At 35.8% G+C, this 20,829-nt stretch overlaps 2 long non-coding RNA genes across 6 annotated transcripts; one reads left to right on the top strand and one right to left on the bottom strand.

Moving 5' to 3' along the window:
* The first annotated feature begins 1,531 nt into the window (after positions 1-1,531).
* Positions 1,532-4,536, top strand: LOC127962410 (uncharacterized). Its single transcript, XR_008154574.1, has 4 exons — positions 1,532-1,759; positions 2,061-2,429; positions 2,614-2,726; positions 3,683-4,536. It is a non-coding gene; the product is annotated as an uncharacterized LOC127962410 (long non-coding RNA).
* A 1,206-nt stretch (positions 4,537-5,742) lies between these two features.
* Positions 5,743-10,717, bottom strand: LOC127962408 (uncharacterized). Of its 5 annotated transcripts, none has more exons than XR_008154570.1 (9): positions 10,612-10,717; positions 10,465-10,517; positions 9,645-9,999; positions 9,348-9,460; positions 8,308-8,416; positions 8,075-8,162; positions 7,897-7,960; positions 7,362-7,599; positions 5,743-7,294 (listed from the first exon to the last, which is right to left on the bottom strand). It is a non-coding gene; the product is annotated as an uncharacterized LOC127962408 (long non-coding RNA). The 5 variants fall into 5 exon arrangements; XR_008154573.1 differs by having other exon boundaries at positions 9,645-9,715; positions 10,471-10,517; positions 10,612-10,709; XR_008154569.1 differs by having other exon boundaries at positions 10,465-10,717.
* Positions 10,718-20,829: the final 10,112 nt, after the last annotated feature.

Genomic DNA, 20,829 nt, shown 5'->3' with positions numbered 1-20,829 from the left:
TCTAACAACAGCAAAAACAACATGGTTCAAAAATCAACAAGTCAAATCAAGTCACCTTTATTTATATAGCGCTTTAAACAAAATACATTGCGTCAAAGCAACTAAACAACATTCAATAGGAAAACAGTGTGTCAATAATGCAAAATGACAGTTTTTTTACAAGGTTTTTACAGGGGATCTTGTGGTGTATTTTGCCGGTTCTCCAAAGAATCGAACTCAGTCAGGGATTTTTCTCTCAGAAGAAAAGACTTTATTTTAAGCAAAACAAAGCCGAGAGGTCCTTGCAAGGAGATCTCCCGAAATGCTAGGTTGCATCTCATTATATACCCTATACAGGGCGTTTCCAAATAGTCAAACTTTTCCTTATGCTTGCAATTTTGATCCCTCCCTAGGGAGGAGAGGCCCCTACTTGCTTTGGTAAAACGGAAGGCCCTTGTCTGGCCATATGTTTCTCCTCAGTTCTCAACATTCCAGCACGTAGGCAACTTTCTATCCATTACCTAAAGGATTATAATGGAAAAACAACTAGCAACAAAAATGGCTTGATTCACATTGATTATTTTTGATTGATTAAATTCTTACTAATAAAAATCTTCCACATATTCTCCCCTTTGAGACTTAATAAGTCTCACATTTGATTATTCTTATCCAGAGTGCTACTCCATAATCCAGTCATATTAATTACACTACCTAGTGACTAAATAAGTCACATTGTATTATCACCAGTGACTAGATTATGAAATACCACTCTGAGGGATTACTGGACCAAACATCTCTCTCCTAATTTGAAAAGGAGTGAGTAAAAGATCCAGTCTCCCTAACCCCTCTTTAATAGTAAACATTGTTAAAAGCATGAATGTGCAATTGGTTCAGCATTTGCCTGGTTATCACAGTTTTGTATGAAAGGCATAAAAATAGGCTCAGTAGCATAGGCCTTTTGCCCTGGAAAACACTCAATCCACTGTATTTATTTTAACAGTCAGAAAGATAATATTTCATCCTTTTGACACAATCAGCTCCATCATGATATGCTGAAAAGAAAGTTAGATTGCTTTGCTTTGCTCTGCCTTCCCATGTTAAACGCTGCGCATGTGTGGCACTGTTTTTCTTTCTGCCACAACCCAGGTACTGACCAGGAAACTTAACCAAATACATCCATGGCCATTATTTTACTGGGCATAAACAGAGGTGTAAAGTACTTGAGTAATTTTACTTGATTACTGTACTTAAGTATTATTTTTGGGGATTTTTACTTTACTTGAGTACAATTAAAAATCAATACTTTTACTTTTACTTAATTACATTTTTTTAGAAAAAAAAAGTACTTTTTACTCTTTACAGTCAAAAAGTACTTATTTTTTGGAGATCACTTCATTCTATTTTCCCTTGCTATTACCAAACCAATTGAATTGCGCTGATGCCCAGTTTAATTTAAATGTTATTTATTCTGCCTATGAAAATCGTTTTCACATTATATGAAATTGGTCAGACATGTTCATTGGTCCTTTGGAAGTGACGTCATGTCACATCTATTACCGAGACTGTCCTCCTCTTAAAAACGACCACATAGGTCGTTTGTGCAAGCAGCATATTACGACCTATTATTACGTTTTAAAATCAAGCGCCCTCTAGCGGCCGTATTACGACAGTCTCGTTTGTCGGGTGTGTCGTCATCAAATGACCTTTGACTGTCGTTACCATCGTTACCACCCAAAAAAAGGAGGCGTGACCCAACATCTTACCATGCGTTGTTGTCCAGGTTTGTAAACAATTTTATTTTATGGTTTATTTTTTAAGGTACTGTTCTGATTGTCTGCAATTAATGTCAAAGTAAGTGCAGTTTGACGTTTTCTTTACAAATATGTTGTGAATGCCAGTGAACGAATGTGTGGCAATCGCAACGAATCTGAAATGACCAGTGACCACAACACTTACCATATTTTTTTTTTACCATGATAACTGTTTTACTGTGGTATTTGTAGTTAAAAATCATTAACCACAATGCCATGCCTTTAATACCTTTTTGTAATGTAATTGTGATTCAGTGTTTTTTTTTTCAGTTTTGCAGTTTCTTCATATCACATACATCTCCAGCTCCTACAACAACATTCAGTGTCCAGCAGCTCTTTATGATGCTCTCTCTCTCTCTCTCTCTCTCTCTCTCTCTCTCTCTCTCTCTCTCTCTCTCTCTCTCTTTCTCTCTCACTCTCTCTCTCTCTCTCTCTCTCATTTTCGTTTCCTATTTTTCTGAACTGTAATTCATAAATAAGTCACACATATTTTTCTTTCTTTCTCTTGTTCATCATGGCATATTTTCACAGCTCAGAATCAGATTTTGATCAGTTCTTGTATTAACAGGGAACTTGTACTCGAAGCTCAACTTGAAGAAGTTTCCAGTGAAGATGAAGTCCTTCAAAGGTTCGACACAGGTAATGTTGAAGATATGTAGTTATAACTGATTTACTTTAATTAATTTATCCTTACTTTATGTTAATAACCTTCCTTATAGTCCTTCCTTTCAAATATTTTGTTCACAGATCATTTCTAACACACTGTCTAAACATGTATGTATTAAAACAACAACAACAACTTGTTACTTTTTCTTTATTCCAGCTGAAAAGGAAGACCATGGGCCTGTCAAACCTTGTTTGTGGAGAGGGATGAATTTGACCATCTTGTGTGTTTACGGAGAAGACCAAAAGCTGCTAAGGCAGATATTTCCAGAGGTACGTCTGTGTTGATCTGAGCACCTCGACAGAACTTTACTGCAGTTACATTTTGCACCGAATTTTATGTTTTTTACTTTTTTAAATACCTCACGACCCCATCAGTACAAACCCTGTGCTATGTCAAAGTATTAATAATTCAAACAATTTCAGCAAATTCATATGATATTGTACAAGCGTACTCTCCAGCTTTTCCTCCTGCTGTCATTGACCATCGCCTCAGCTCTCATGCAGACTGTGTCAGGAAATGCTGTGTAACTTGTCATGTGACACAAAAGGGGCCGGTTGCGTAAACATAGCTATTATGTTAAGACTGTGACCAACTAGCAGTTAACCAAGAGATAATCATATTTCTTAGTAAAATTGGACCAATCTATGTTTTTGTAACTGACTTTAAACAATTATGACAAGTCTAGAGTAAATCAAATTATATGGCTAACTTTTTTAAAGATTAGTTTAAGCAGTTTATGCAACCGGCCCCAGGTCTTTAATTTATTTGACCAAATTAGATCATTTAAAGGTGTTTACAACAAGAACAATAACTATAATGACTATTTTAGCATCGCTACCAACAAATTATAAAGTTCTGTTTATTATTATACACGCTGCAGTTATGTTGTCTTTAACCACTAGCCCGTTGCTAGGGGGAAGTCGTGGCTTAGTGCTTAGAAAGTTTGACTCTTAACCATAAAGTTGTGGGTTTGAGTCTCGGCCCGGCAATACGACTTTTTTTGCGCTGCCCCCAACTGCTCATCGGGCACCGTAACATAAATGATCCCCACTGCTCCGTGTGTGTGTGTTCACTGCTGTGTGTGTGCACTTTGGATGGGTTAAATGCAGAACAAGAATTCTAAGTATGGGTCACCATACTTGGCTGTATGTCACGTCACTTTCATTTGTTGTCAATGTTTTAATTATTCATCATGTTATAAATTCAATTTTTTCCTGTCTTGCAGGATTTCTGACAGATTACTGAGTCCTTCTCCATCAGCTCTCCACAATAGCAGCCCTTCCAAAAGCATCCACATCACTCTCTCTTGTGTGGCACATCTGCTCTCAGTCGTTAGCATGTCTACTTGTATTATTTCTCCTCTAGTCAACACTCCCATCTCTACTGTGAACACTCCTGTCACTATCACCATCCCACCTACTGTATTCTATATGCCATATATATATATATATATATATATATATATATATATATATATGTGTGTGTGTGTGTGTGTGTGTGACCTTTAAGGTCATTTAATGATAGAAATGCATTTTCCAGCTGAAAATGATTTATAAAATATAATTATTAATAACCGTTTTAGTTTGTCTTGCATATGTTCACAACAGAAGCGATCAGTGATTACAGGAGATTAAGAGGTAATCATGTGAAATATTAGTCTTAACAATATTTTTCTAATTAGTTAATCACTTTTAAATGAAAGAAAAGAATATGATTTCAGCTGGTGCCTTGCAACTCCTGGTTTGTAAAAATATTATTTGGCATTTTATAAACTTCTCTGCAAACAAATTGACAATTTTTATTTATTTATTCATTTTTTTTTATTTTATATATATATTTTTATATTAGCCAATTTAGTTTTAAAGGGATTTTCTATTACATAATTCTGTCTGTACCTATTAGTTACTTTATCAATCAGTAATTTTTAAAAGTTGTTATATTTCACAATAATATATTATTTTTTTGTTTTTATTTCTTCATAGTGACAAACTAGAGAGAAAGAATGGTGTTATTTGCATTGTTTGTCTGAAAAGTTTGACATATCAATAAACACTGATATGGAAATTACTAAAAAAAAAATTATCCCTGTGTTTTTTAAATTGTATTTATTTATTTATTTTTATTATTATTTTCCTTTTTTTCTGTAGTTTAACTGGTAGAGCTAAAAATTGCAAGATTGTAAATACATCTCCAAAAAACACACAAGTGATTAAATGTATACATTTAATACACTATAAATATATAAATATAATATTATTTTTTCATACAGTATATGCAAAAATGTTGAGCTTAAATATTGTACATTAATATTAGGGTAAAGAATGTGTATAATCGCAAATATGAGGCCCTTGTTTGAAAATAAATAACTGTAATCAACAAATCTATTGCTGAATCAGGTTTACCCCACAATGCAAATCCGTCATTTTAGTTTTATATTTAGTGGGTGAAAATAAATTCACCACAAGAACCCGGAAAAGCCTGTCATGAATGGCCGTATATGGACAAGTAAGGGTGTCGCTTCTGCTCAACTGGATTTTCATTGGCTTTGAAATCCACTTGGCACTCGAGGACTCGCTGTGACTGGACTTTCTTTTAGCCCAAATTAAAAAACGTTTAATGTTGCAAAGTAAATTTTGCTGTAATTATTACGTCAATAGTACCTTCAGTTAACAATGGTGCATTGCTATATTTTGTGAAATTACCTCTTTACCGAGATCCTAACCTTAAACCTGAACATAGCTTAATTGAACTACAAAAAACAGCGCCATGACTTTCACTTTCCATCGATAGAATGGCTAAGGCTTATGGGCAATGTAGTTTAAAATGTTTAATAATGAAATTGTGAAAAATACTTCTTTTTTTAAACAAAGGGATATCTAAGCATGTTTATTGTGCAAAGTTATATGACATATGTGAGAGGCAGGCTGACATTTTTTATTTTACTAAGAGTACTTTTATAAACACATGTATAGCACTTTTCTATGAATGTTTGAAAGCTGTGCCAAACATTATTTAGTAAACATAGCATAATGAGTTGTCCTACCAATTTTCTTTTTGAAACTATAATCAGATTTTGATTTACAGCCATTTGGAATGTTAATTGTTTTGCTCTTCAAGGGGACTCTACTGGGCCCCTGGGGATGGAAGGGCAGGAAAAAAATGCACAGCTCTATTCTCATCATTGGCAACAAACTGTTGAGACACATTTTGTAGGTTGTCTTTTCAAAAGCATACCATTATGTAAGTTGGAAGTCATAGTTATCTTAGAATTAAGACACCAGAAAATCAACATAAGTGCCCATTTGGAAAGAGCTCAATTTATTTCATAAGATCAAGAGCAATAATACAGTGCTAATAGTAAACAAAGACAACAAATACATATTCTGACATTTCATCAGACAAGGCCAATGTGTCATTCAGTAAGACAATGTGTGACAGTGTGCAGTTTATGGTTCCATACAATTCATGCAATTTAAAGAATCATAATATAAAATACCTAATTCATAAATCTCTGTAAAGAATGTCTCATCTTTGTCCTGCTCAGGAGCTAGACATCAGTAATGTGCATGAACATCTTCATTATAATACAGAACAGGATTCATGTTGATCTTTCCTTGATTCATCACCTTCAGTTGTGCATGAAGTCCATGCAGTCTCTTCTAATGCAGCTCTTCATCTAACTGAATTTCATTAATATTACTAAATGTTCATGTCTTCATCAAAACAACCATGGTGATTATATGTGTTGTTTACAAAATTAAATGGTGTATCTACCAAAAAACCATCTCTAGTACAGAATATTCACCATACTTGATTATCCAACACCGTACGCAATATTTTACTAGGATGCAGCATAAAGACAGATAAAGAAGCATATTAAGACAAATTATATTCAAGTGAAATAAAAATGGGTTACATTAAAACCATTTTATTTTAATCAGATGAAGAAACCCAGATGAAGGCATGGTGAAATGTCTTGAGCACCAAAGAATCACATCCAGTTTCCTTCTCATCATCAGAGCTCTCCTGGTTTTCTTCAAATCCATGTCTCTATCATGATCTTCTTCAATGTCATAAACAATTTGCAATTGTTATCCAGCACAACAATACAACTGATGAACAAGTCATGTGACCAATTCAAATCAAATCATTTTATTATCACAATACCATGAATGCAAGTATACAGGTGGTAAAATGCTTTTCTGCAAACTGCAGCATGACAAGTACTGAATATATTTGCAACACATATACAGTATCAAAAATATAAACCGTATACATAAGAGCTCAATACAGGTAGAAAATATAGTGCAATACTATACTAAACAGAGAGAACAAAATGAAAACAATAAACAGCAATCACTGTATACTGTAGATATACCTCTGCCCACTGCTCCGGGTGTGTGTTCACAGTGTGTGTGTGTTCACTGCTCTGTGTGTGTGCACTTCGGATGGGTTAAATGCAGAGCACAAATTCTGAGTATGGGTCACCATACTTGACTGTATGTCACGTCACTTTCACTTTCAGTACAGTATGAATTAGTGCAAACAGAATATCAGGTTGCAGAATAATAGTGAGTCAGAGTCCAGTCAGTGTAGCTGATAGAGTGCAGTGCACACAGTATGAGGCTGCTGGTGTGTGTATGTGTGTGTGTGTGTGTGGTGTTACTGGTACGAGTTCAGTTCAGTCTGATTGCCTGTTGAAGGAACTTGTTTTGCAGTCTGCTGGTGCTGGTTCTGTGATAATGTCTGTCTGATGGTGATGTTGAGAGCAATCCATGGCTCGTGTGGCTGGAGTCTCTGACGGTCCTCAACAAAAGAAAAACCTTGCGTAGATGTCCTGGAGAGACAAAATCATTGTGTCAATTATATATTATTATTATTTAGAATTGTTGTAATGGACATACCATTGATTCCTGTTGAAGGTTGTTGGAGGTATGGGCTCTCAGTTGTGAAGTTTCTTTTATGGCCGTAACATCTGTGCAGTCACACAGCTGTTTGGGAATTCAGTCTTCACAGTTTCAGGCTGCAGCGCTGCATTTGGTGACCATTGACTCCTCCATCTCTGGCCTCAGACCCGCTTCTCTTTAGTCTGGAGTGAAGACAAATGTTCTCAGTACCAGCTTTCCTTCTACTGCAGTCTTTCTGTACAAGTAGAAAATAATAAAAACAGTCATAACAAATCAGTTATGTATTGAATACTCATAGTACATATGAAGACTTCAGATGCAAAGGCATCTAAGTTCCACCTGAAGTTTTCTTCTAAAATTCTTCTTAGAAGAACATTTCATACAGAACTTAAAGGCTTTTGCATCTGAAGTCTTCATATACAACACATCTCGTTCTTCATTTCTCCATCAACTGACTTCATCCTCCTTCAAAAACTGTAAGTCCATAAGAAAAATAGTTTTGGTGAATACAGGTGCAGGTGTCAGTACTCACCATATTCAGTCATTTTCTGCCCAAATTCCAGAAATGATGCCCTGATGATTTGTTCATTCTAGGACTTATAAAAAGATGTATATGTGAAAAATGATAATTGCTGACTTGAATAGAGATCAACATCATATGCTGTACTAATGCATTGCTTGAATACAGACACATCAATGGGGATGAGCACCTTTTCACTCTTTTCTGTTTGGGCACAATAGAGCCATGTTCATTCCTCATCCCCAACAGGACTGATGTTCTGTGTTTTTGCTCTTCAGCTGTAAAACAAAAATATGTCTATTAACCCCATGTTTAATTACTATTGCTTATTACATATGAATTAAGACAGATATAATTAAGTAAATTCACCAAAAGATTCAGGTTAGAGGATTAAATGAATATTGATTACAATTTTCTACAAACCTTTCTTGGAGAGGGCTGATCATGACAGGAACTTGCTGAGCCACACTAGTAGACATTCAGTTGACAAACCTGAAAGAGGCCATCATGCAACCATCCGCTCTGTTTGTACCTTACAACAGAGCAAGAGAGAATGTGTGAGTGAGTGGAGAGAGTAAAGGACTAAGATGAAGACAAACAAGCAAAGAAAGGCAAAATCTTGCGTTTGAGTTTAACAAAATGAGAGGCAAGAAAGCTGTATCTTCAAGCTATATTATTCTCAATTATTTTCTACACTATAACATGCAGCAGGATTGTTGTAAGCAGTTTAAAGACCTCTTCATACCAAGGATGAGTCCATACTTAATGACACAGAGGAACAACATCAGTGGAATATATTTTCCAGCTGATGAACATTAAACAGCCAATCAAAATGCACATTTCAAAAGCTTGATCATTTAAAGTGGCAGACATCAACGTCGCTGCAGTGTGTATATTAATAAACATAACTTTATCATTGGTTGATGTTGGTGTGGATGCTAAAATAGTTATTGTAGTTACTATTCTTGGTGTGAACAGCCTTAAATGATCTAATTTGGCCAAATTAACTGAAGATCTGATGTGTCACATGACAAGTTACACAGCATTTCCTGACTTGCTTTTAAACAGACGTGTTCAATTAAAATCAACATGGAAATAAAGGCAGACTGTGAGGTGCGGACAGATATCATGTACTGTTAGAACGGGTTAAGACGGTGCTAATAAAGAATACAGTGGACTCAATATAAACTTTAGGATATAACGCTCTGACTACTTAAAATGGACACAGTCTGCATGAGAGCTGAGGCGATGGTCAATGACAGCAGGAGGAAAAGCTGGAGAGTACGCTTGTACAATATCATATGAATTTGCTGAAATTGTTTGAATTATTAATACTTTGACATAGCACAGGGTTTGTACTGATGGGGTCGTGAGGTATTTAAAAAAGTAAAAAACATAAAATTCGGTGCAAAATGTAACTGCAGTAAAGTTCTGTCGAGGTGCTCAGATCAACACAGACGTACCTCTGGAAATATCTGCCTTAGCAGCTTTTGGTCTTCTCCGTAAACACACAAGATGGTCAAATTCATCCCTCTCCACAAACAAGGTTTGACAGGCCCATGGTCTTCCTTTTCAGCTGGAATAAAGAAAAAGTAACAAGTTGTTGTTGTTGTTTTAATACATACATGTTTAGACAGTGTGTTAGAAATGATCTGTGAACAAAATATTTGAAAGGAAGGACTATAAGGAAGGTTATTAACATAAAGTAAGGATAAATTAATTAAAGTAAATCAGTTATAACTACATATCTTCAACATTACCTGTGTCGAACCTTTGAAGGACTTCATCTTCACTGGAAACTTCTTCAAGTTGAGCTTCGAGTACAAGTTCCCTGTTAATACAAGAACTGATCAAAATCTGATTCTGAGCTGTGAAAATATGCCATGATGAACAAGAGAAAGAAAGAAAAATATGTGTGACTTATTTATGAATTACAGTTCAGAAAAATAGGAAAGGAAAATGAGAGAGAGAGAGAGAGAGAGAGAGAGAGAGAGAGAGAGAGAGAAAGAGAGAGAGAGAGAGAGAGAGAGAGAGAGAGAGCATCATAAAGAGCTGCTGGACACTGAATGTTGTTGTAGGAGCTGGAGATGTATGTGATATGAAGAAACTGCAAAACTGAAAAGATAAAAAACACTGAATCACAATTACATTACAAAAAGGTATTAAAGGCATGGCAAATGTGTTACTTAACTAAAGAGTACACAATAAGCACAGTTACTGTGGTGAAAAGCATGGTAACGTGTTTATACTACAAATACCAAAGTAAAACTACAGTTATGACGGGAGATACATTGAGTTGTGGTTACTGAGGTTTTATAACACGTGACATGGTTCAGCGACATGTTACTATGGTAAAAACATGGTAAATGCGCGACTTTTACATGACCTCTTTCCACCACAGGCGAATTTCAAACGAATATCACAATGAAAACTAACTTTATAAAGCTGCAGATTTCGATTAAATGATTTGAACGTCAAACTGGTTTAATAGGACATACAGTGTCCAGTATCGATTTGAAAATAAAAACTCATATTATTCATAAACGATCGACTACTTTATGAGACGGGAGAAAACCTTACCTGTACATGTCTCGAAGTCATCTAAAATCCATATCATCAAAATCCACGAACATCTGGGAGAGTTTAAATCAAACAATTCAAAACGCAAATAGCAAACATGTTAAAATAAACCCACAATGCATTTAGGCGAAAGTTCATTTATCATACCTCCTGTTGCCAATAGGGGCGCTAATTTAGAGAACGCTCGTGTGGGTCGTATTTATGGATAGTGACAAACGACCCATACGGTCGTATGAGTTGGAGGACTTGTTGCTATTACCACAATGCACAGCACCTTGACCTGGAAATTAGAGAAATTATAACAGTCAATCAGTGGAAGAAAATGGAGGAAGTATGTGATTCATCAGCAGCTGCGAGCAGCACAGTCCAAAATCAGCCACAGGATCAAGAGCACCCGTGGCCGTATCTTCGCGAACTCTTTTCTTTTAGTGGTCTAAATAAAGATTCATTCAAGATGAAATGTGTCCTCTGTCTCCCGCTTAATAAAGAAATATCGGCCTTCAAAAGTTCGCCATCAAACCTAAGGAAGCATATTGAGGTAAGTACATTAAGTATTTTGTTTTACTGATAGTTTTTTTTTTTTTTTTTTTTTTGGGTGTGCATGTTTTGACGTTGATGGCGCGCCTTTTATATGTGTAGTAGGCCTATTTTCACTAATGCATGCGATTGACAATATAAGGCTCACGTAATAAAATGCTAAAATGCATTTGTAATTGTCTGTAAATTATTTGCTATGGTAACGTTAGGTCCACGGGAAATTTGGCGCCTATTGCAGCTTTGAATAATCATTATCATTCCGTGCTCTCATTGTGTTTGAATTCATGCAAAACACAAGAAAACCAAGCGAGAAATTTTTATTTTTAATAATTACCAAACATGTTGTATTGTCAAAACGGTAACACTTTACAATGAGGTTGATTAGTTCATGTATTAACTAACATTAAATAACCATGAGCAATACATTTGTTACTGTATCTGTTAATCTTTGTTAACGTTAGTTAATAGAAATACAGATGTTCATTGTTTGTTCATGTTAGTTCACAGTGCATTAACTAATGTTAACAAGATATAAAGTATTAGTAAATGTTGAAATTAACATGTATACATGCAGTTCATTATTAGTTCATGTTAACTAATGTAGTTAACTAACGAACCTTATTGTAAAAGTGTTACCATCAAAACTAATGTAATGAAATCAATTCACCCTGTCATGTCAGCCTTACAGTCCTGTGTTTTTGTCAATATAATCAGAAATAAAATTAATGTTTGATTGTCACTAAATGCTACTGTATTTCTAAAATCAACAAGTATTTAACATTATAAAGTGTGCAATTGGCTGCAAATGTCAGTTTTATTAAAGGGTTAGTTCACCCAAAAATGAAAATAATGTCATTAATGATTCGCCCTCATGTCGTTCCAAGCCCGTAAGACCTCCGTTCATCTTCAGAACACAGTTTAAGATATTTTAGATTTAGTCCGAGAGCTTTCTGTGCCTCCATTGAGAATGTATGTACGGTATACTGTCCATGTCCAGAAAGGTAATAAAAACATCATCAAAGTAGTCCATGTGACATCAGTGGGTTAGTTAGAATTTTTTGAAGCATCGAATACATTTTGGTCCAAAAATAACAAAACCTACGACTTTATTCGGCATTGTATTCTCTTCCGGGTCTGTTGTCAATCCGCGTTCACGACTTCGCAGTGACGCTACAATGCTGAATAAAGTCGTATCTATCTCTCTCTATCAAGACTAATACACCTCTTCCCGCATCGGCTGCCTGTGAGAGGCTTTTCAGCACTGCAGGATTGCTTTTCAGCCCCAAAAGAGCTAGGCTTGACACTAACAATTTTGAGAATCAGCTTCTACTGAAGTTAAATCTGAGGTTTTACAACTTTGAGTAGCGTGTACTGGCATTAGATTGTCTGTCTTATAGTTTGATAATTAAATACAAACAGTTCTAAAGCAGGATAAAACCTTGTATGCATTTCATTTAATGTTTTTTGAGATTAAAAGCTTAAACAAGAATCTCTAGTTTTATTTCTTGCTTTTACTTTTACTTCTTTAATACTCAAGTACAATTTTAATGGAGTACTTTTTTACTTTTACTCAAGTAAGATTCTAGCCAGATACTTTTACTTTTAATTGAGTAAAATTTTCCCTAAGTACTTGTACTTTCACTTGAGTAAAATTTTTGAGTACTTTTTACACCTCTGGGCATAAATTTGCCCTGTGGGCCCACATTCAAATTTGTATACAGCTGTTTTAGCAAATTGATTGAATTGCCTCAGTGTCTCGTCAGACACTCTCTTTCATGCCATACAACACCATCATTCATACTTTTTCACACACTTTCACTCCCCCTTTTTTTTTTTTGCCAAAAACTTTTCTTTTCTTTCTTTCCTTCCTTTTTACAAAATCTCATAGATGAATTTGTTTAGAATATTAGGCCTAGGCATTAGGCATCTGAGAGAGCCAATTATCATTTCTCAAATATCACTTGTTCGTCTAATTTAAAGTTTAGTCAAATACTTTTTGTTATTGCTCATGAGCAACTCTGAGAAGAGGATTGGAGATCTCTGCATAATCTAGGATCCATAACCATCAACATTTCCATTTTGTTTTCCCCAGTGATGACAGTATATGTGATTACATGATTTTGGATCTCTGGAATAATTTTTTTTTCAATATTATTTTATTCAGTTTTACCTTAGAAAATTACCTTAAAACAAAATGGAGTGACCAATATTTCTATTTTCTCAACAATAAATATTTTTTCTATTGTTCATCAAGATACCCTTTTTTATTTATTTATTCTCTTCTTTCCCAAAGCGCTCAGCATTGTTGTCAAGTATTTAGTTGTGCATTTTCCTCTAGTTGTTTAATGAAACTGTCTTACTATGCCAAATCCAGCTCCATGTTTATCTGATTGGTGAGTCAAGGACTCACTTCTGTCTGTCAAAATTATTTTTTCTTTAAGACATGAGGCTGGACTGGTACCTATTGAAAAGCAGATTGAGAGAGTTAGTTAAAACACAGAATTTAAGGAAGTGCTGTGAGACCAGTGAATAATCAAGATTAAAACATAGTAAATAAAATAATTAAATAAAATAATTAACATTTGAAGCAGTCTCTATAGTGTTCATTGAATATGCAGCACCTGTGCACTGAAGGGATGGAAGTCCTTCTGGTTAGATCATCAGCCTGGGCTGTTGTACTGAGTCGTCAGTCTGTGATGGCACTCAAAGACCTGATGTTGTGGCGTTCGGTCTCCGTTGTTTTTCTTCTTCTTCTCAGTCTGGCTTCTGGTTACTTTCTGCCAGAGTTTTGCATTTCATAATGTTCTTTTCAACCTCAGGAAAAGTCTCAAGTGAAAGATTCACCTTTTCCTGCTTTAATTTCAGTCTTCTCCTTGCTGAAGTGTGTTCTTCTCTTTCAAGAGGGGAGGGGAACATCCATCAGCCCCTCCCTCTTCTTCTCTCTTCAGCTGTTTGCTGTTTTGCCATTCCTCGACAGACTCCAGTTCATTGCTTTCCTTTGTCAAGGCACTGTTCCGGAAGTCATCTGAAATTTGAACACTCAGAGACTGCATTAATCAAATGTACCAATTTAACTTCTGACCAAATTGTTTCTGAGCAGTCAGCTCTTTTTCTAATTTTCACTTTTCAACCTCTTCTTTCAGTGGTCCCTTAATAAAAACAAAATCATCTGGTTGAAAACAGCAGTTCTCTTATTCTTTGTTAGTAAAGCAAGTTCTTCATTGCAGGAAAATGGCAAGCATTTTTTCTTCTTTGCAAAATGCAGAAACCAGCTACCTTTATTATCTAAATATACTGCAATAAAATAAAATAAACCTTCCTTTTATAACAGCATGACATGCATATGGTAAAATAAGGACTTCAATCATAATTTTTATTCTAAATTTGCATACATGATTCAGAATAATCTAGTATTTGTGAATTAATGTTTCTTAACCAACAGAAAATAATTCCTATTATTGTAAATAAAATAATTAAATTTAATTCTTTAAGCAACTAGTTCCCTTCCTATTGTAAAATGCCTATATGCTTTTGAATCCAAATGTCTATTAACTTGGTCACCCGATCTTGCTTTCATTCCACATTGCACAAGTTATTTGTTTAATTTTTTACATTTACACAAGCCCAATCTCTGAAACTCTGTAATGGATTAACTTTCATACTGTGTCCCAGGGATAACAAGATACAAATTTTAGATGTCTTCACATATTAGATATAAAGTTTTAAGCACGTGCATTTTTTAAATTCATCTATTAATATAAGTTATTAAATAATAAATGCATATCTTATTTTAATTAATTGATTATTATTTCTATATTCCACTATATCTGCCATCTCTATATTAGTCTATTTCTTGGAACATTTGTATTTATTTTTCTCTAAAACAACCTTCATACAGTTAACTTTATTGTTTTAGGGCTCCTGCACTTATCCTTTCTGGGTTGCCTCTGTGTTTTCACAGCTGGCTTCTTTTCCTCATATATTTCTATCTGACCTTCTAACTCTAGTTCTCCTGTTACCTCCACTGTTCCCTTGAGTATTGGGAACTCTCCTTGTACTGGCAACTAGGGGGGGCTCTGAAAATAACTTTTCTTTTCTCATGTTATCTTTCTCTGCCCCCTTCAGGACTTTCCTAGCCTGTTTTATACTCTTCAACATATCCTCACCTTCTTTTTAAACAGAGCAATTACTCCTTTCTCTTTTTCCCTCTTTGTGTCCCTTTTTTCTCTTTTCATACTGATGCTTTTAGTTTCTATAGTTTTTTTTTTTATCAGGGTTTCCATTTCCTCACACAATGCTACATCAAATGTCCCTTCCTTTGGCCATTTTGTCGTCATATTTTTTGTTCTCTTCTGCCATTTTTTGAGATTTTGTTTATTTGCTCTTTACACAGTGGATATTTTAATCCAATTATTTCCACTGGTGTGGCTGCCATATCTTTATTTATATTATTACCCCCAAAAATCAACTTTTTAGTTTTATAGTCACTTGGTTACAATCTCTTCTTTACCTTTCACTTAATTTAACTATTTTTACCCATTTCACCCTACTTTTTATTCTTCACTATGTGTCATACCTTTTTGAATTTAGTTTTTTATTTTGTCTCATGCGTTTACACTTTTTTATTTATTATTCTTCGACTGTCTATTTTATTTACTCTATTTTATTATCACTTTTTAGATAACTATTTCTAACAATAATTCTTTATTTTTATCTTTACTTCTCTTTCCTTTTTTGTCCACCCATGTAATACAACTTTAATGTGAAATCTTCCTCCCTTGCTCTCACTCCCACTGCACTGAGCTCACAAAATTTTCTCCCCTTTCACCCAGACATCCTAAATGCAAAAATCTATTATAGATCTTGGTTCAAACTTTATTGATGCTATTTTCCTAACCTCATTCACACTTTCTGCACTCTTTATTGAGCCAGAGTGCTTATTCTTGCATACTTTTTCCCTTTATTTAAGGGATAATCACACATTAATTGTCCTTTTATTATCAAGGCTCATCATACATTCATCCCTCTCAAGTGGATACTAGTTGCGTCCAACTCCACCCAGCCACCCTGAAGTGACGGTCCAAGAATGGTGCGCAACTTTTACCCACCCAACACAGAATTTATTTGTTCACACATTCATTCGTCCGGACACAGATACATCCACACAACAAAACACAGCTCACCTAGAGCTCCTTAAGGGCCCACCTATTCTGACCTTCGAAAATTTCACTTATACATTCTCAAAGCGGTATCCGTGGGACTTTTCCTCACGATTCCTTAATCTGTTTATCCGTTTATCACTGTCCTACCTAGGCCCAGCTATCCAATAAACACAGACCCACAGCATGCCATGTCTTTCTGCCTACACCATATTTGTCTTAAATCGAGGTTGCCTTCCAAGGCCTTCCTATTAATAACCCAAATATGTGCATGCAGTTATTTCTTCTGGAGTAAAACCCCTTTTCAATTTAGATATCATATTATTTTTCTAAATTTGGAAGAGCAGATTTTAATTGTCCTTACCACTCAGAACTGACCAGTCAACAACACACACTAATTATATAAGCAAAAATGCTTACCTTATTCTATGGTGGCCACCACTGTGTGTGTGTTGCTCATCAGTCAGCTCAAAAGCAGTCGTCCACTCTGCTCATTTCCAGTCCCATCTGGGGTGTCAAATCTGTGGTGTATTTTGCCGGGTTCTCCAAAGAATCGAACTCAGTCAGGGATTTTTCTCTCAGAAGAAAAGACTTTATTTTAAGCAAAACAAAGCCGAGAGGTCCTTGCAAGGAGATCTCCCGAAATGCTAGGTTGCATCTCATTATATACCCTATACAGGGCATTTCCAAATAGTCAAACTTTTCCTTATGCTTGCAATTTTGATCCCTCCCTAGGGAGGAGAGGCCCCTACTTGCTTTGGTAAAACGGAAGGCCCTTGTCTGGCCATATGTTTCTCCTCAGTTCTCAACATTCCAGCACGTAGGCAACTTTCTATCCATTACCTATAGGATTATAATGGAAAAACAACTAGCAACAAAATGGCTTGATTCACATTGATTATTCTTGATTGATTAAAATCTTACTAATAAAAATCTTCCACAATCTGCATCTGGGGCTCTAGTTGTCTTGGTCTCCGCTGTCTTTCAGAGATGTAGAGGTCCTTTCTAGGTGCTGATCCACCATCTGGTCTGGATACGTACTGGATCCGGGTGACTGCAGTGACCCTCTGATCTGGATACAGATTGGATCTGGTGGCTACAGTGACCTCGGAATAAGAGAAAAACAGACTAATATTAGTGTAGATGCCATTCTTCTAATGATGTAGCAAGTACATCAGGTGGTATGGGAAGTGTTCCGGTTCCGGTTTACCTACCTAGTGCAGCCTAGAAATCCTTTAACGGATTTGGATATTAAAAGCATATTAGTATGTTATGTGTAAGCCAGGTTAAAGAGATGGGTCTTTAATCTAGATTTAAACTGCAAGAGTGTGTCTGCCTCCCGAACAATGTTAGGTAGGTTATTCTAGAGTTTAGGCGCCAAATAGGAAAAGGATCTGCTGTCTGCAGTTGATTTTGATATTCTAGGTATTATCAAATTGCCTGAGTTTTGAGAACGTAGTGGACGTAGAGGTAAATCATGTAAAAGGACCTCATTCAAATACTGAGGTGCTAAACCATTCAGGGTTAATAAAGTAATAAGCAATATTTTAAAATCTATACAATGTTTGATAGGGAGCCAGTGCAGTGTTGACAGGACCGAGCTAATATGGTCATTCTTCCTGGTTCTAGTAAGAACTCTTGCTGCTGCATTTTGGACTAGCTGTAGTTTGTTTACAAAGCGTGCAGTACAACATTTTTGCATTTGACATTTAGAGCATAGGCCGTAATTAATATATATTTTTGAGATGGAAAAAATGCAGTTTTACAAATGCTAGAAACGTGGCTTCCTAAGGAAAGTTTGCGATCAAATAGCACAACTAGATTCCTAACTGATGACGAAGAATTGACAGAGCAGCCATCAAGTCTTAGACAGTGTTCTAGGTTATTACATGCAGAGTTTTTAGGTCCTATAATTAACACCTCTGTTTTTTTCAGTAAGAAATTAATCTTACCGCTAAAATAATCGTACTAATCTTTCTTTAAAATAAAATAAATATTTGTCATCTAGCTTTTTATATCGACTATGCATTCCATTAGTTTTTCAAATTGGTGTCTTTTACTGGGTCGCGAAGACCGCAAACACCTCGTAGGATATCGTTATACTGTACACCCTCAAAAGAGACGATTCTGTACTATGACCTACTCTAAAACCTGACTGGAATCTATCGCAGAGGTTATTACTAATTAAAAAGTCATTAAGCTGTGCTTGCACAATTTTTTCTAGTATCTATGAAATAAAAGGCAATTTTGAAATTGGACGAAAACTACTCATGTCAAATGTTTTAAAGAGGCTGAATAACCGCGTTCTTAAAACTAACCGAAACAACACCAGATGACAAACTAATATTTAAAATTGACAGAATACTTGGTTCTGAAGGGCAACAGAAACAATAAAAGCATTGCCAACAGATGAAATTAGAGATCTAATTCCTTCAGCCTCACCAATAAAAAAAGTTTAAAAACTCCTCACACATCAGCAGAATTTCACTTAATTTAACTATTTTTACCCATTTCACCCTACTTTTTATTCTTCACTATGTGTCATACCTTTTTGAATTTAGTTTTTTATTTTGTCTCATGCGTTTACACTTTTTTATTTATTATTCTTCGACTGTCTATTTTATTTACTCTATTTTATTATCACTTTTTAGATAACTATTTCTAACAATAATTCTTTATTTTTATCTTTACTTCTCTTTCCTTTTTTGTCCACCCATGTAATACAACTTTAATGTGAAATCTTCCTCCCTTGCTCTCACTCCCACTGCACTGAGCTCACAAAATTTTCTCCCCTTTCACCCAGACATCCTAAATGCAAAAATCTATTATAGATCTTGGTTCAAACTTTATTGATGCTATTTTCCTAACCTCATTCACACTTTCTGCACTCTTTATTGAGCCAGAGTGCTTATTCTTGCATACTTTTTCCCTTTATTTAAGGGATAATCACACATTAATTGTCCTTTTATTATCAAGGCTCATCATACATTCATCCCTCTCAAGTGGATACTAGTTGCGTCCAACTCCACCCAGCCACCCTGAAGTGACGGTCCAAGAATGGTGCGCAACTTTTACCCACCCAACACAGAATTTATTTGTTCACACATTCATTCGTCCGGACACAGATACATCCACACAACAAAACACAGCTCACCTAGAGCTCCTTAAGGGCCCACCTATTCTGACCTTCGAAAATTTCACTTATACATTCTCAAAGCGGTATCCGTGGGACTTTTCCTCACGATTCCTTAATCTGTTTATCCGTTTATCACTGTCCTACCTAGGCCCAGCTATCCAATAAACACAGACCCACAGCATGCCATGTCTTTCTGCCTACACCATATTTGTCTTAAATCGAGGTTGCCTTCCAAGGCCTTCCTATTAATAACCCAAATATGTGCATGCAGTTATTTCTTCTGGAGTAAAACCCCTTTTCAATTTAGATATCATATTATTTTTCTAAATTTGGAAGAGCAGATTTTAATTGTCCTTACCACTCAGAACTGACCAGTCAACAACACACACTAATTATATAAGCAAAAATGCTTACCTTATTCTATGGTGGCCACCACTGTGTGTGTGTTGCTCATCAGTCAGCTCAAAAGCAGTCGTCCACTCTGCTCATTTCCAGTCCCATCTGGGGTGTCAAATCTGTGGTGTATTTTGCCGGGTTCTCCAAAGAATCGAACTCAGTCAGGGATTTTTCTCTCAGAAGAAAAGACTTTATTTTAAGCAAAACAAAGCCGAGAGGTCCTTGCAAGGAGATCTCCCGAAATGCTAGGTTGCATCTCATTATATACCCTATACAGGGCATTTCCAAATAGTCAAACTTTTCCTTATGCTTGCAATTTTGATCCCTCCCTAGGGAGGAGAGGCCCCTACTTGCTTTGGTAAAACGGAAGGCCCTTGTCTGGCCATATGTTTCTCCTCAGTTCTCAACATTCCAGCACGTAGGCAACTTTCTATCCATTACCTATAGGATTATAATGGAAAAACAACTAGCAACAAAAATGGCTTGATTCACATTGATTATTCTTGATTGATTAAAATCTTACTAATAAAAATCTTCCACAATCTGCATCTGGGGCTCTAGTTGTCTTGGTCTCCGCTGTCTTTCAGAGATGTAGAGGTCCTTTCTAGGTGCTGATCCACCATCTGGTCTGGATACGTACTGGATCCGGGTGACTGCAGTGACCCTCTGATCTGGATACAGATTGGATCTGGTGGCTACAGTGACCTCGGAATAAGAGAAAAACAGACTAATATTAGTGTAGATGCCATTCTTCTAATGATGTAGCAAGTACATCAGGTGGTATGGGAAGTGTTCCGGTTCCGGTTTACCTACCTAGTGCAGCCTAGAAATCCTTTAACGGATTTGGATATTAAAAGCATATTAGTATGTTATGTGTAAGCCAGGTTAAAGAGATGGGTCTTTAATCTAGATTTAAACTGCAAGAGTGTGTCTGCCTCCCGAACAATGTTAGGTAGGTTATTCTAGAGTTTAGGCGCCAAATAGGAAAAGGATCTGCTGTCTGCAGTTGATTTTGATATTCTAGGTATTATCAAATTGCCTGAGTTTTGAGAACGTAGTGGACGTAGAGGTAAATCATGTAAAAGGACCTCATTCAAATACTGAGGTGCTAAACCATTCAGGGTTAATAAAGTAATA

The sequence above is a fragment of the Carassius gibelio genome, chromosome B7 (genome assembly GCF_023724105.1).
Source record: "Carassius gibelio isolate Cgi1373 ecotype wild population from Czech Republic chromosome B7, carGib1.2-hapl.c, whole genome shotgun sequence".
NCBI lineage: Eukaryota > Metazoa > Chordata > Actinopteri > Cypriniformes > Cyprinidae > Carassius > Carassius gibelio.
This window is presented reverse-complemented; position numbering and strand designations above follow the sequence as displayed.